Genomic DNA, 13675 nt, shown 5'->3' on the forward strand with positions numbered 1-13675 from the left:
CCTAATCCTGAATGGTATCAGGAGAAAGCAGCTGAGATTAATTTTGTCTGGATTGGTAAATTCAAGATCTGATTGATCACTCACAGATAAAAGGGGAGGTGACGGCTGGAATGTTCGGCCAATATTCTGGATACCCAGGTTCGAAACCTGTCATGGCAGAATTTGAATTCAATAAAAAAATTGGAATTAAGAGTTCAATGATGACCATGAATCCTTTGTTGATTGTTGAGAAAAGCCCACTAGGGTCACTGTAGACATTTAGGGTAGGTCTGGCCTACATGTGACTCCATACTCACAGCAATGGGGTTGACTCTCAGCTGCCCTTTGAGCAATTAGACCTAGCCAGCGATGCCCACATCCCATCGATGAATTGTTAAAACTCCAAAAAGGACAACAAATGGGTTTTTGAAGCTGGAGCGCTAATAGAAGCTTGTCCCCAAATCCTGCTTCTAGTATCTACTTTTGAGAAACCATTTCCACAAGAACAAAGAAAATAAAACCTTGTCATGGAACATAATGACATTTTTGCATTCCTTAATAAAACCATTAATATCCTGTCACCAAGTCACTCATTGTTTACCTTGTTAAAAATCACACAACACCAGGTTAGAGAACAACAGTTCTATTTGGAAGTACTAGCTTTCACAGCACTGCTCCTTTGTCAGGTAACTAGTGGGGCAGGATCATAAGACACAGAATTTATAGGAAAAGATCACACTGTCATGTAATTATAGCGATATATTGAGCAAACCTAGATTGCTGTTAAGTCTTTCATCGTTTAGAATGAGTTGCAGGTTTCGGTTCATTAATATGTAAATCCTAGTACTTCTTTTATGTCACATTTTTGAGATAACTCAGGATTTTACGAAAAGAAAATGCGACAATGTATTAAAGGTGTGAGATAAGTGTCTGTCTGCATCCCAATCTTGAGTCAGTATGCTTTTATTTCATCTATGAAGTGGTACATTGACTGCTGCAGGCTGTGTGCTTTTTGACCACAAATTGAATGTAGCCGCAAATACAATTCTGCAAATGCAAGGTCACCCCATAGACCTATATTTGTGTGTGTGCATGAGAGAGAGAGAGAGAGAGTGTAAGTGTGTGCGTGTGAGTGTGAGTGCGCTTGAGGGAGTGTGTGTTTGTGTGTGTGTGTGTTTAGTAGAGTGTGTGTGCACGTGCGCATGAGAGAGCGAGAGAGAGAGTGTGTAAGTGTGTGCATGTGAGTATGAGTGCGCTTGAGGGAGTGTGTGTTTGCGTGTGTGTGTGTATATTTGTGGGCGGCACGGTGGCACAGTGGTTAGCACTGCTGCCTCGCAGCGCCAGAGACCAGGGTTCAATTCCCGACTCAGGCGACTGACTGTGTGGAGTTTGCACGTTCTCCCCGTGTCTGCGTGGGTTTCCTCCGGGTGCTCCGGTTTCCTCCCACAGTCCAAAGATGTGCAGGTTAGGTGAATTGGCCATACTAAATTGCCCGTAGTGTTAGGTAAGGGGTAAATGTAGGGGTATGGGTGGGTTTCGCTTCGGCGGGTCGGTGTGAACTTGTTGGGCCGAAGGGCCTGTTTCCACACTGTAATCTAATCTAATCTAATCTAAAAAATTTAGCAGAGTGTGTGCGAGTGTGACAGACTATAGGCTTGACACTGATCCAGCTTCCTCACAGCCTGCTCTCAGAGTAAACAGAACCTCTGTCACTCCCATTTATATCTGTCAGCCAGGGCTCCCTGACTGGACCAGATTAACAGCTTCAATCAGGGTCCTCATATTCTATGAGGTCCACCTGACTGACCTCATTAGAATCACTACATCCCTCTCCCTCTGAGTCTGAGGACATAGGTCAGTTGTGCTTTCTGTCACTCCTCCTGGGGTGTTTTAGCACCGGGTCAGGTTCCTCCGACTCTGTCTCTGATACGGACAGCGTGTAACACGCAGGAGTTCACCTCTTGCACATGGAGCGTCTCGGAAGAAATTCATTGTCCTCTTCAGGTGGCAAAGGCATCAAAACTGTGACATCCACCGTGTCCATCTCAGGCTCCAAGGTATCTTCAACACTTGACAGAGAAGGAGAACCCACAGGTTCTGGAACAGTCAGAAAGGATGTTGAGGAGCCAGGCTGGTTTTTCTCCTGCACAGTTTGTGAGTTTGCAGCATTCACATGGTCCATGTGCTTGTTCAGGACTATCACACTGACCCGAATTCTATACATCACTTTTTCAGCACTATTCTAATCTAGACTCTGACTTCACATCAACATGCCTCTTATATATGCAGGGCGATTCCTGTGATTCCTACATTAACTTTGTCCCCTGATATAAACTGTCTCTCTTGCTTAGCAGAGTCTTGTGTCTGGCATTGGCGCTCCTGATGCTGATTCACCCTGCTCCTGCACGTCCTGAAAGATTAGATTTAGTTTGGTGCAGAGTCTTCACCCTATCAGCAACTCTGCTGGAGCTATTCCTATAGTCGTGTGAGGGATAATTCTACAATTAAATAGAAACTGGGATAGTTTGGTATCTGATGAAGCTGTAGGCTGTTTCTTTAAACCTGCCTTCAATGTTTAAATTGCTCTCACTCGCAAACCATTGGGTGATGGATAGTATGGAGCTGTCCTTACTTGTCAAATACCATTCAACTTTAGAAAATACTCCTAATTTATATGGTAAACGATGGCCTGTTATCTGTGACCAACATTTCTGAGAGTCCGTGTATTGCAAAAGATGCACATAGCTTTTGTAGCATTATCCCTGTGTTTAATGAATGAACTCACTGCACATCCAGCCACTTTGTGTGGGCATCCATAGTGACAAAGAACATTGATCCCATGAAAGGACCTGCATAGTTGATGTATAACAGAGTCCAGGATTTATCTGGCCATTCCCATGAATGTGGGAAGCTGCTGGTGGTAAGTTTTGTCCATGTTGGCACTCTTGGCACTGCCTCATCAATGCAGCTATGTCTATATCCAATCCGGGCCACCAGACATAACCTCTCACCAACATCTTCATTTTGAAAACCCCCGGGTGACCCTGGTGGAGTTCAGCCACTATCTGGTGGTGACCTTTGTTTGGAACAATCACTCTTGCTCCTCGTAATAATATACTATCCTCTACTGTGATCTGGTCTCTCCGTGTCTAGAAAGGTTTCAATTCTGGCTGTGACAGCTCCTTGGTTTCTCCAATCACCACCAACTGTTTCAGTTTTGCCTGGACTGATCTTTCTGTGTCCAAAGTCTGATATTACAAAATACCTTGCAAGAACATAACAAACTTTACATTGGACAAACAGGCAGAAAACTAGCCCGCAGGATACATGAACATCAACTAGTCACAAAAAGACATGACACATTCTCACTAGTATCCTTACATACAAATGAGGAAGGAACTACTTTGACTGGGACAACACATTCATCCTAGGACAAGCCAAACAGAGACATGCTCAAGAATTCCTAGAAGCATGGCATTCCAACCAGAACTCTATCAACAAACACATTGATTTGGATCCCATTTACCACCCCTAAGATAAAAAACAGGAAATAACATCATCACAGGAAATGGTGTCACCACAGGAAATGACATCACCAATCCAAGGAAACCTAAACACTTAAATAGAAAGTGGGCCATGCCACCAGTGCTTCATCCGAGGGCTGACTGATGATGTTATCTAGTAGGGTGACAAAGCATCTGAAAATGAACCTTCCAGCTCAGCGAGCAAACCTACATCCAGAAAATTAAAAAGAGCTGTAAATCTTCTCAAAACTTGCTAAAGTCTGATATTGTCTTCTGTGACTGGAAGAGTGTCCAGAAAATTTTAAATCATTCCAAACTCTTCTGTGGCAGTATCACGTGATGTATCTGCCAGCAGGAGGCAGCTCAATGCATCCACATTTGCTATTTAGCCTCTCAGATGGTGTTCTAACTTGTAATGACTCACACTGAGGAGGTCCACAGTGTCAGGAGAATTACTCTTTGCTTTTCATCTGCCTCAATACCATTTTCCCAGGGAAGAAAATGCACATTCTTTCCACATACTGGGCCCATTCTTTAACAGCAGGATCAAACAAGTCAAGTTTCCCAAATAACAGCATCCTGCCAGAAATACTTACCCTAACACACAGGCGTCTGTTGCAAACAAATTTCTTCAGAAGTGTGCTTTTCTCCCATCACCATTCAAATATCTCTAGAGAGGTATCACGTCACAAGTCCCCCTTTATTTACACAGTGAGAGGGCTTGACACTGATCCAGCTCCCTCAGAGCCAGCTTCCAGGTTACACCGAACCTCTGACACTCTTGTTTATATCCCAGATTGGACCAGTTTAACAGCCCCAATCAGAGAACTCATACTTTATGAGGACCACCTTACTGTCCTTGTTACAATCAGTACACTTAATAGTTCACTTGGTGAAGGGGTTGTATGATTAAATTGTGCACAAAGGACAGTCCCACCTTGAACATGGAGCTGGTGATGAGTAAATTAATCTGAGCCTGGTCCAAGTAAGAAGTCTGTTGTTGATCTCAGGGTCCTTGAATCATAGAAGACAAGGACAGGGGCAGTAAATTTAGTCCATATTCCTGATGGTGATTGAGTAGTTCCTGCTGGGATATGTATGCATAAATGTCAGGTGAGACTAGTGCAAAATTCAGCACTGGTCAGTATTTTGACTCGTTTATTAAAAATAATAACCTTGGCAAGAAATCTGTCAGGAGTGAAGAGTCAACATCTTCAGGGAAGGACAAGATAAAGGAGGTTCTCAGATTCCCATTTTTGGCTTGAGAGTTAGAGTCAGTTGAGAAAGCTTTTAGTTCACTTTTGGGATTCAGCTGTGTGTCAATCTGTACCACAATCAAAGCAAAGCAATTGCTGATGTACCAGCTTCGAGTCAAAATCAAAGTCCACCATTCTTTACATGCACTGTCTTAATTTCAATGTGTTTTACTGACAAATCTTTTATAATCCCAGGAAATATCCCTGGGTACCAAACATTCCGGCAAAGGAAATATGAAAACTGCACTGTGTGAAAGGTTAGTGGAAGCAGATTCAACAACAACTTTCAAATGAAATTGGATAAATGCTTGTTCAGGAGAAAATATCCAGCCATATGAGGCAGAGACAGAGGAATGGGACTAATTGGATGACTCTTTCCAAGAGCTAGCACAGGCACTGGGGACTAAATGGCCTCCTCTCGTGCTTTAAGATGTCTATGTCAGTCATGCTGTCTGATTCAAGAATAAAATCCACAGTCTCAGTTTTCCAATCATTGAATTGCCCATCTTGTAAATTTGGCATCTGCCAGCTACTGTGTATTCAGTAAAGCTCAGACACAGTACCACAGATTACTACATTAACTTAAGAAGCAAACCTTAGTAAGAAAAACACAGATGAAATAACAAAATACAGCAATAATTTATTTTTACAGAATCCAGCATAAACTTGTGACGGATCAGTGAAGGAGATACTACAGTTAATGCAACCAGCAGCCAAGTCCATATTAAAAACAAATCTCAAGATATACAGCACTCTACTCACATGGAACTGGAGACAGGGGTTCTTATCCAGATTCCACTGAAAAGTATGTTTAAATGATTAAAGCTGCTTTTCAGTGAAATTAAACTGTAATTATGAGCTGTTAAGAAGGAAGGGAGCCAAAGTTGTTTAGTCAGCAAGTGTAGCACTGAACATCTTCATAGATTTACCAGTCATGAACTCTTGTCAATTTTCCTATTACTTTAAGAACTTTATGGACAACACTAATGCATAATAATTCTACATAGTAATAAAAAGTTTGCAAGGAATATTATTTAAAGGCCATTATGGAATAAACAGTATGTGTAATATATAGTGCACCCAAGATGTGTGTCACTTAAAACTAAGTGTCATAAAATGACAATTGTTCACTGTCAATCTTGCCTCATCATCCAAAACGATTCCTTCTTTTCCTAGTTTCAACCTTTCTGCAACTCCTGTATGTTTCTGATGGATGAGGCAAAGGTAAAGGAGAATCCAAGGCCTTGCTTCTTACCAAGTAACTAACATCTCTGACCACTTGTTCCACACCCTGTCCAACGTCATCTTCAACAGCAGTATCAGCAACTTTCTCTCCAACTTCCCCAGCTCGACCAAAAACCGGCACCATCCTTATCTACTCCACACAAATCACTCATGTGAACCAAATCCTCAACCCATTCCCAGGCCACTGCCTACTGCTTTTTCTTATCAGGTTGTCTTCTTCACCATTCCAGGCAATGACAGCAATGCACTCATCCTAAATCCTTACATTCCAACCAATGGAAGCCTTATCACCAATCTCCTCTTCCGTTTAAATGCTCAGTTGTGTCCTTCACACCCAGCTTTGTGACTCCTCCTCTCATCAGTCTCTTTTCAAATTTCTTCTATTCAGTTGCCTGCCCTGTCCATGGTACCATATTTTCATGATCAAAAGATTTTAATATATTAATATCAGAGAGTGTAATAGCTCTTCACCTTCTTAGCCTTTTGACAGAATTTAGTATTATTGAACAGTTCACTTTCCTCCGCCATCTCCCTCCTTTGTGCTCAATTTCTGTGCCTTCTGTGTTTACTGATAATGCTTGGCTTCAACTCTCTACGAGTACCTTTGGGTAGCGTGGTGGCTCAGTGGTCAGCTCACTGCAGCCTCACCACACCAGGGACACAGATTTGACAATAGTCAATAGACAATAGACAATAGGTGCAGGAGTAGGCCATTCTGCCCTTCGAGCCTGCACCACCATTCATTATGATCATGGCTGATCATCCTCAATCAGTATCCTGTTCCTGCCTTATCTCCATAACCCTTGATTCCACTATCCTTCAGAGCTCTATCCAACTCTTTCTTAAACAAAGCCAGAGACTGGGCCTCCACTGCCTTCTGAGGCAGCGCATTCCACACACCCACCACTCTCTGGGTGAAGAGGTTTCTCCTCATCTCTGTCCTAAATGGCCTACCCCTTATTTTTAAGCTGTGTCCTCTGGTTTGGGACTCACCCATCAGCGGAAACATGTTTCCTGCCTCCAGAGTGCCCAATCTTTTAATAATCTTTAAAGTCTCAATCAGATCTCCTCTCAGTCTTCTAAACTCAAGGGTATACAAGCCCAGTTGCTCCAATCTTTCAACATAAGATAGTCCCGCCATTCCAGGAATTGACCTCGTGAACCTACGCTGCACTCCCTCAATAGCCAGAATGTCTTTACTCAAATTTGGAGACCAGAACTGCACACAATATTCCAGGTGCGGGGGTCTCACCAGAGCTGCAGAAGAACCTCTTTGCTTCTATACTCAATTCCTCCTGTTATGAAGGCCAGCATGCTATTAGCCTTCTTCACTGCCTGCTGTACCTGCATGCTTGCCTTCATTGACTGGTGTACAAGAACACCCAGATCTCTCTGTACTGCCCCTTTACCTAACTTGACTCCATTTAGGTAGTAATCTGCCTTCCTGTTCTTGCCACCAAAGTGGATGACCATACATTTATCCACATTAAACTACATCTGCCATGCATCTGTCCACTCACATAACCTGTCCAGGTCACCCTGTAATCTCCTAACATCCTCTTCACATTTCACCCTGCCATCCAACTTTGTATGATCAGCAAATTTGCTAATGTTACTATTAATACCATCTTCTATATCATTAATATATATTGTAAAAAGCTGCGGTCCCAGCACTGATCTCTGCGGTACCCCACTGGTCACTGCCTGCCATTCCGAAATGGAACCGTTTATCACTACCCTTTGTTTCCTGTCAGCCAACCAATTTTCAATCCAAGTCAGTACTTTGCCCCCAATACCATGCGCCCTAATTTTGCTCATTAATCTCCTATGTGGGACTTTATCAAAGGCTTTCTGAAAGTCCAGGTACATTACATCCACTGGATCTCCCTTGTCCATCTTCAGAGTTACATCCTCATAAAATTCCAGAAGATTAGTCAAGCATGATTTCTCCTTCATAAATCCATGCTGACTCTGACCTATTCTGTTACAACCAGATGTGTCGTAATTTCATCCTTTATAATTGACTCCAGCATTTTTCCCACCACTGAGGTCAGACTAACTGGTCTATAATTCTCTGTTTTCTCTCTCCCTCCTTTCTTAAAAAGTGGGACAACATTAGCCACCCTCCAATCCACAGGAACTGATCCTGAATCTATAGAACATTGGAAAATGATCACCAATGCATCCACGATTTCTCGAGCCACCTCCTTCAGTACCCTGGGATGTAGACCATCAGGCCCCGGGGACTTATCAACCTTCAGACCTAACAGTCTCTCCAACACCATTTCCTGCCTAATATAAACTCCCTTCAGTTCAGGTCCTTCAGCCACTATTATATCATTCCCCAGTGAAGACAGATCTAAAGTACCAATTCAACTCTTCTGCCATTTCTTTGTTCCCTGTCATAAATTCACCCATTTCTGTCTTCAAGGGTCCAATTTTAGTCTTAACCATTTTTTTTCTTTTCACATACCTAAAAAAGCCTTTACTATCCTCCTTTATATTTTTGGCCAGTTTACCTTTGTACTTTATTTTTTCTTTGCGTATTATCATTTTAATTATCCCCTGTTGTTCTTTATAAGCTTCCCAGCCCTCCGATTTCCCACTCATCTCTGCTATGTTATACTTTTTCCCTTTTGTCTTTGTATAGGCCTTAACTTTCCTCGTCAGCCATGGCCACCCTGCCTCCCCTTAGGATCTTTCTTCCTTTTTGGAATGAACTGATCCTGCATCTTCCGCATTATACCCAGAAATACCTGCCATTGTTCCTCCACTGCCAACCATGCTAAGGTATTGCACCATTGAACTTTGGCCAGCTCCTCCCTCATAGCTCCATAGTTCACCTTATTCAACTGAAATATTGTCACTTCCGATTGTACCCTCTCCCTTTCAAATTGCAGATTAAAGCTTATTGTATTCTGGTCACTACCTCCTAATGGCTCCTTTACTTCGAGGTCCCTGATCAAATCCGATTCGTTGTACACCACCAGATCCAGAATTGCTTTCTCCCTGATTCGGAGATGCCGGTGTTGGACTGGGGTGTACAAAGTTAAAAATCACACAACACCAGGTTATAGTCGAACAGGTTTAATTGGAAGCACACTAGCTTTCGGAGCGACGCTCCTTCATCAGCTAGTGTGCTTCCAATTAAACCTGTTGGACTATAACCTGGTGTTGTGTGATTTTTAACTTTGCTTTCTCCCTGGTAGGCTCCAGTACAAGCTGTTCTAAGAATCTATCTCGGAGGCACTCCACAAACTCCCTTTCTTGGGTTCCAGTACCATCCTGATTCTCCCAGTCTACCTGCATGTTGAAGTCCCCCATAACAACTGTAGTAATATCTTTGCAACAGGCCAATTTCAGCTCCTTATTCAACTTACACACTACATCCAGACTACTGTTTGGGGGCCTGTAGATAACTCCCATTAGGGTCTTTCTACCCTTAGAATTTCTCAGCTCTATCCAGACTGACTCTACGTCCCCTGATTCCAGGTCCCCCCACGCAAGGGATTGAATATCATTCCTTCCCAACAGGGCCACCCCACCCCCTCTGCCTGTCAGTCTGTCCTTACGATAGCACGTGTAGCCTTGAATATTCATTTCCCAGGCCCTGTCCACTTGAAGCCACGTCTCAGTTATCCCCAAACATCGTACCTGACAATTTCCAAAAGAGCCTCAAGCTCATCCACCTTATTTCTAATGCTTCATGCATTCATATATAATATTTTTAATTTGTTACTCCCCTCACCCTTCTATCAATCCCTATTTCACTTGACCTTACGGCATGATCCTTTTTTGAGTTTTCTGCTCCGTTGATTCTGTTGTCTTTCTCGACTTCTCTTGTTCTAACTTTCCCTTTAACTTCCTTCTTAAACTTTCAGTTTGTCCCCTCCGCCCCGCTATTTAGTTTAAACGCAGCTGTGTTGCAGTGGCAAACCTACCTGCCAGAATGCTGGTCCCACACCTATTGAGGTGCAAACCATCCCTCTTGAATAATTTATCCTTACCACTAAACATACCCCAGTGATCCAAGAATTTAAATCCTTGCTTCCTGCACCCGTTCCTCAGCCACACATTCAAGTCCATTATCTCCTTGTTCCTGTCCTCTCCAGCCCGAGGAACTGGAAGCAAACCGGAGATAACCACCCTGGACGTCCTGCTTTTCAGCCTTCTTCCGAGTTCTCCGAAGTCCTGCTGTAGAGTGTCCCTCCTCTACTTCCCGACATCATTTGTGCCGACATGCACCACCACGTGTGGCTCTTCACCTTCGCCCTTGAGGATTTCCTGCACTCTGTCTGTGATGTCCTTAATCCTGGCACCAGGAAGGTAACACACCATCCTCAAATCCCAACTGTTGCCGCAGAAACCCCTTTCAGTCCCTCTCACTATGGAGTCCCCTATTACCACGGCTCTGTGTGATGTCTGACTCCTCGGCTCTACCTCCACGCCAATTTCTGATTGGCAGACCTGACCGCCTCTTGGACTGGCAGTGACGTCTGTTTCTACGGTTTCCAAGAGATTCAACCTGTTCCTGACCGGTACTTCCCCCGGGGTCTTTTGCACTTGTCTCATCTCTGCCTTCCTCATTGTCTTCTCCCTTCTACTCTCCTCTGGTATGGTCGGTGTAATAACCTCGCTGAAGGTCCGGTCCAGAAAGATCTCGTTCTCTCGGATGAGCCTGAGGTCATCGTGTTCTTTCTTCAGTGCTGCAATATGCTCTTTCAGAAGCTGAACGTGTACACACTTTCCACAGTTATACGAGCCAGCTACACCAGAGTCCCTGACCTCCCACATCATGCACGCAGTACACTGACTCAGCTTGGCAGTCAAGTCTTCACCCTCTTCAATTGTGGCGTAATCACTTCTCTCAACTTCTTTGTCGAAGACTCCTGAGCCAAAGACTCGGTCTTTTCTCAACAGAAACTTCCCTCAACCCCCGTGTTTTGTTGCCAGTCTGTGGACTTTTAATTTAGGTTAGAGGAGGCCCTACTGTGTAGGACCTGGGGCCTAGAACACACCTACTTAACTAACACTCACCCACCCTCCCAACAGCCTCTACGCTCCGATTTCACTTCTGCCCAGCTCCCGGCACTCTCTGCTGCAAAAAGGTCCGGTCTCCTCTCTTCCTTGTTCTCTCCAGAGAGAAAAGTCTGAGCTTTTCCAATATTTCTTCATAAGACAAGCCCTCTAGTCCAAGCAGCATCCTGGTAAACCTTCTTTGCACCCTCTCCAAAGCCTCTGTATCTTTCCTATAGTAGGGCAACCAGAACTGGACACAATATTCCAAATGTGGTCTCACCAGGGACTTGTAGAGCTGCAGCAAAACCTCGTGGCTCTTAAACTCGATCCCCCTGTTAATGAAAGCCAAAACACCATATGCTTTCTTAACAACCCTATCCACTTGAGTGGCAACTTTGAGGGATCTATGTATTTGCACACCCAGATCCCTCTGTTCCTCCACACTGCCAAGAATCTGTATTTAATCCTATATTCAGCATTCACGTTCAACCTTCCAAAATGCATCACTTCGCATTTATCCAGGTTGAACTCCATCTGCCATTTCTCAGCCCAGCTCTGCTTCCTGTCTATGTCGTGCTGCAGCCTGCAGTAGCCCTCTATACTATTGACGACACCTCCAACCTTTGTGTCATCTGCAAATTTACTAACCCACCCTCCTCATCCAAATCATTTATAAAAACTACAAAGAGCAGAGGCCCAAGAACAGAGCCCTGTGGGACCCCACTCAACACTGACCTATAGGCAGAATATTTTCCATCTACAACCATTCTCTGCCTTCTGTCAGCCAGCCAATTCTGAATCCAGATAGCCAAATCTCCCTGTATCTCATACATCCTGACTTTATGAATGAGCCTACCATGGGGAACCTTTTCAAATGCGTTGATGAAGTATCTGCGTGGTTTTCCTCCCACAGTCCAAAGATGTGCAGGTTAGATGAATTCCCATGCTAAATTGCCCATAGTGTTCAGGGATGCGTAGGTTAGGTGCATTAGTCAGGGGAAATGGACAATAATAGGGTAGGGGAATGGTCTTGGTGGGATACTCTTTGGAGGGTCGGTGTGGACTTGTTGGGCCCAATGTCCTGTCCCACACTGTTATAATTCTATGATACTTTCCATTTTGCCAGCTTATTATAATCCCAGCTGATGTCATTACTGCACAAGGCCAGTATCCTGTCCTCATATTCCACCCCACCAATCTCCAAATCCAGCACATCATCCTCCACCATTTTCTCCACCTACGGTCAGACCCCATCACCAAAAATATCACCACTCTTATCTGGATTCCATGGGGAAAGTTCCCATCATCAGGTCCATACTGCCCACCAACTCTTTCTCCACACCCGGCGTCTTCCCTTACTGCAGCAATAGGTGCAAAACCTGCACCTACGGCTCTCCCCTCACCTCCATTCAAGGGCTCAAAGATTTACTTGTCTATCCTCCAACCTCATTGACTGCATCTGTTGCTCTTGACGTGGCCTCCTCTACATCAGAAAGACTGAGCACAAATTTGTAGAACGGTTCAGGCGACATCTCTGGAACCAACTTTACCTTGCTGTGGCCATACATTTCAACTCCCCCTCCCACTCTCCTGACAACATGTCCATTCTGGGCCTTCTCTACTGCCTACACAAGACCCACTTGCAAACTGGAGGAGGAACACCTCATCTCTCATCTCAGGAGCTGACAACCACACTGCAGGAACATTGAATTCACCAGCTTCCAAATCTCTCCTTTCCCCATCCCATCCCAGATCCAATTGCCCAACTCGGCTCTGCCCTCTTGACCTGACCCATCTGTCCATCTTCCTTCCCACATATCCGCTCCACACTTCCTAACGACCTCTTACTATCACCTCCTACCATCACTCACCGATCACCTTCCCACCTATCTTTTCCCTAGCTCCACCCTCTATTTATTTTTCAGCCCCCTTCCACCTCCCCAATCCTGAAGAAGGGCTATGTCCGAAATGTCAACTCCCTTGCTCCTCAGATGCTACCTGACCTGCTTTGCCTTTTCCAGCGCTGCGTTTTTTCAACTCTGACTCTCCAGCATCTGTAATCTTCACTTTCTCCTCATTGATAGTTGATATTCTAATTTGTTTTTGTTTAAATAAGCTTTAATTAACCCCTTCAGGGTTTTATTCCAACACCTCTGGTCTAAGAGTAATACTAACTTTACACTCCAAAGTAACCTCTAGATGTTTTCATTCTCAGGAACACTTTTCTGCACAGCTATCTTATTCCAAGAACTTCACAGAACTGCCTCACTCAAAGTTAAAATTGTCAGTAAATGTCTTTCTCTCATCGCTATGGGCATTTTCCTTCAGCATAAAAATAAAGCTCCAGAACTCTCTAACAAACCTTGAGGCTCCATTATTTACTGAGCTGGGTCACAACACAATCTAAAGAACAAAGGATGTGCACACAAAACCTATTCACTCGAGACCCAGGCCTGAAAACCTGAATTAAAATAAACTACAATTGCTATAGAAATTGTTATAGGTTAATAATTAACTTCATCCACATAGAAAACTTACTGGTTACTTACTCAAAAACCAGAAACCCAGACTCACAATCATTAATATTTCAAAATGTAAAATAAATCCCACAGTTTACATCACAAGCAGTTGTTCATCCATTTTGCTGAAATC

At 43.9% G+C, this 13675-nt stretch overlaps 1 protein-coding gene and 1 pseudogene across 7 annotated transcripts in view; both read right to left on the reverse strand.

The window, feature by feature from the left end:
* The window catches only part of mecom (MDS1 and EVI1 complex locus), a 1207227-nt gene that overhangs the window by 1126031 nt on the left and 67521 nt on the right, over positions 1-13675 (reverse strand). The window lies entirely within an intron of this gene.
* LOC148148223 (uncharacterized) overlaps positions 1934-13675 on the reverse strand; it is a 74241-nt pseudogene continuing 62499 nt past the window's right edge.

The sequence above is a fragment of the Chiloscyllium plagiosum genome, unplaced genomic scaffold (assembly GCF_037043375.1).
Source record: "Chiloscyllium plagiosum isolate Xiang-an unplaced genomic scaffold, Cpla_swu_hap1 HiC_scaffold_13, whole genome shotgun sequence".
Lineage (NCBI taxonomy): Eukaryota > Metazoa > Chordata > Chondrichthyes > Orectolobiformes > Hemiscylliidae > Chiloscyllium > Chiloscyllium plagiosum.